Below are 3,899 nucleotides of genomic sequence, written 5' to 3' on the forward strand. Positions count from 1 at the left end.
GTGAGTCTGTCGACAAAATTCCAGCTAAAAGGTACACCGTATTTAAAGGGAAGGCTTAAGATAAATGAACTGGAACAACTATTCAATGAAAACTTCATGAGAAAATCTGTTGCCAGCAAGTGGGACGGTTTTCAGCAGTTGAATTAAAATGATTCAGAACACGAGGAAGCCACACCTGCAGAGTGTGCTACGTGGCTGAATACCAAATACTGAGAAGGGCATAGAAAAGGCTTACATTACTATATCTGAATTGATATGAACACACACACACACACCTAACAGCATTTGTCAACATCTAATAGACCACAGGGAGGAAGAGGGTTTTGGTACACTTCAGCTTTCATCAATTTAGCATTCACAGCCTGTTTAAAAGGGCCTGTATTCTGTTCCTATGACTCTAGGCTGTCTCCAACACAAGAATGTACTTAGTTGCCCTTTTTAAAATGGGATTAATCGTAATATAGATCAATTAAAAGGTTCAGTCATCAAGTTAGGGTACTACGAGCGATGCAGCTAGCAGATGGTTATTTGATTTGGGGTTTTTCCATGATAGAAAATACTAATATAATCATTGAAGCCTTTAGCACAAGCTCGTTTGAATAATAAGAACATTAAGGTAGCTTCAAAACCCACAGGGATCTTTCTCCCAACTCTGCTTCATTTTCTACTTGATTTTAATCTCACTCTTGCACAAATATGAGGAATGAATCAATAAAAAGCCTGAATGAATAGCACAGGGTTTAATCAGTCCTATGCTCTCACTAGGGCTCAAATACAGCCTTGCTCTTTCTGTTTTGTAATTAAAAACATTAGTTGGACACAACAGCCATTTTAATAATCATTAAACCAACAGCCACACAATACATCAGTACCCCTTTCCTGCAGTCAAATTACCTAGTGGCCTCATGGGTGAAATGTTATTCATTCATTTTTTTTAACGCTCAAAATCCAGTGTTTCTATGTCAAATGGTTTTGTTATAGTTCAGTCTTCTGTGATTTATATAAAGTGTAATATTGGGATTCAAAATGAAATACCTTTTAACTCTATATCTGAGATGATAAAGGTGTCTTCTTGTTTTTAAGCCCATAAACTTGTGTGTGAGGTGTACACTTCTGTTTCAAAATAGATTTGTTTAAGACTACCAAGAAACACTCACTGCAGCCCACTGCAGTGAAAGGTTAACAGGTTGAGCAATTAATGATAGTCACCACACTCTTTGCAGGTATGTACTGTACAACTTAAACCTTAACCCAACCCTAAACTATATATCCCTTACCCTAATCCTGCCACATGGACAATGCATCACCTTTTTTCCCTGGACTTTCCTTGTGCAAGAAACCTCATGGAAGAAGCACAGGGAAATGGAATCCCTCTCCTAACTTAACCCTAAGTCTATCTTCCTATCCAGGTTCCATCCTAACCCTAGCTTCATGTCCACATCTCGGTTCAACCCTAACCCTAGCTTCATGTCCACATCCAGGTTCAACCCTAACCCTAGCTCCATGTCCACATCTCAGTTCAACCCTAACCCTAGCTTCATGTCCACATCTAGGTTCAACCCTAACTCCATGTCCACATCTCAGTTCAATCCTATAACCCTAGCTTCATGTCCACATCCAGGTTTAACCCTAACCCTAGCTCCATGTCCACATCCAGGTTCAACCCTAACCCTAGCTCCATGTCCACATCCAGGTTCAACCCTAACCCTAGCTCCATGTCCACATCCAGGTTCAACCCTAACCCTAGCTTCATGTCCACATCCAGGTTCAACCCTAACCCTAGCTCCATGTCCACATCTCAGTTCAACCCTAACCCTAGCTTCATGTCCACATCTAGGTTCAACCCTAACTCCATGTCCACATCTCAGTTCAATCCTATAACCCTAGCTTCATGTCCACATCCAGGTTTAACCCTAACCCTAGCTCCATGTCCACATCCAGGTTCAACCCTAACCCTAGCTCCATGTCCACATCCAGGTTCAACCCTAACCCTAGCTCCATGTCCACATCCAGGTTCAACCCTAACCCTAGCGCCATGACCACATCCAGGTTCAACCCTAACCCTAGCTCCATGTCCACATCCAGGTTCAACCCTAACCCTAGCGCCATGACCACATCCAGGTTCAACCCTAACCCTAGCTCCATGTCCACATCCAGGTTCAACCCTAACCCTAGCGCCATGACCACATCCAGGTTCAACCCTAACCCTAGCTCCATGTCCACATCCAGGTTCAACCGTAACCCTAGCTTCATGTCCACATCCTGGTTCAACCGTAACCCTAGCTTCATGTTCACATCCAGGTTCAACCCTAACCCTCAACCTCAACTCTAGCCCTACACCAAAAGTGAAATAAGAAAATAACAGCATTCTTAATAAGACATCTGTCATTCCCCCGCATATACCTCTGGAGTTGGCAGCTATTTCAACCACACAGTATGAACGAAGCTGACAGAGCCAGATGTGCTTCCCTGTGGCCCTGGCTACATTGCTAATGCTAACTAGCCCCCAGTGCCTAAGCCCTGTCACTTACCCCCTTTTTACATTTTAAAGCTCTTCTACAGTACAGTTCACAGAGGCAAGTTAACTCTGTGACTGCTAAATAGTTAACTAGGGGACACTCTTTATGGCCAAACGATTGGTCTCTGAATTAGTTTCATATGGATTTTATCGTTATTCAGATACATACCACATATGTGTATAATCCCTGCGGCACTTGAACCCACAACCTTTTGCGTTGCTAACGCCACACTCTGAGCCACACGGGACCACATGGAGCTATTACCTAGCTGAGGTGCCCCAGGACCCGGTTTTATCTACGCTGACTAACAGGTCTGCTGGAACAACCGCAGGGAACAAGAGGATGTCCTGTACATATATAACTAGAGATGGCTGACTTCCCCCAAATCACTGCAGTCAAGGAAATGCTATTCAGCACTCACTATATATCACACATAAACATAAACACACCTGAACACAGGGTTAGTGATCTTGCGGCTCTTAATTCTTTAGCTATCTGTTTGAGACTATAATAAATTGCATTGGCACAAAATAAAAGCAATAGGAAAAGACGCAAACCGATGCAGAGCTACGGGTCGAAGCGGTGTCTCCGTAACACACGCATGGGATCACAATTACTTTCTTTTTGCTCAGACCGGATGCAATTCTTTCTTCTAAAAAAAAAAAAAAATTATAAAAAAGAGGAAGAAAAAGGAAAAACATGATAATTGACTCTTCATCCTCTGGCCATTGAGACATGGGCTGTGCTGCTGAGGCCGGCCCCAGTATAGTTTAGATTCACACTGCTTTAAGACTCTCCTCTCTCAGCATGGATTTATAGAAGAGCCTTACCCAATCTCAGGAATAATATGGAAACAGAGACATGGTAAAAAAAAATCCTTGTGTAACTCGTGAATAAAACATTCCCCAATGTGTGTGTGTGGCCAACTCGACTCATGGTGCCTGAAGAGCACAGTGTGCTAAGCCGTCCACTTTGACACACATTAGGTATGACGCGCTAGCCTGAAGAAAAACAGATTGGTTTGTCAGATGCTTCGAAAAGATTGAGGCCCTGCTTGCAAGCTGTAGGGGTATTACTTCCACACAGTAACATAATAAATGTCATGGCCTGTCCACGACTCTGTGTGTGTGTGTGTCCATGGACATGAGAGTAACTGGATCCTTCTTACTTACCTAAACGTCTATACACAGAATGAATATCCTTGAATGAATCATCTCCCATCATTCTGACAGTGCCTGTGTTTGATGTGAACCAGATACCCCCCCCACACACACACTATTGTCAATATGTTGAAAATTATAATACAATTTTGTCAACCATTACGCATTACTGTACACAGTAGATTTAAGATAATAGGCAAAACAAAGCTAGGGATAGCAA

Source organism: Oncorhynchus nerka, linkage group LG5 (genome assembly GCF_034236695.1).
Source record: "Oncorhynchus nerka isolate Pitt River linkage group LG5, Oner_Uvic_2.0, whole genome shotgun sequence".
NCBI classification, from domain to species: Eukaryota; Metazoa; Chordata; class Actinopteri; order Salmoniformes; family Salmonidae; genus Oncorhynchus; species Oncorhynchus nerka.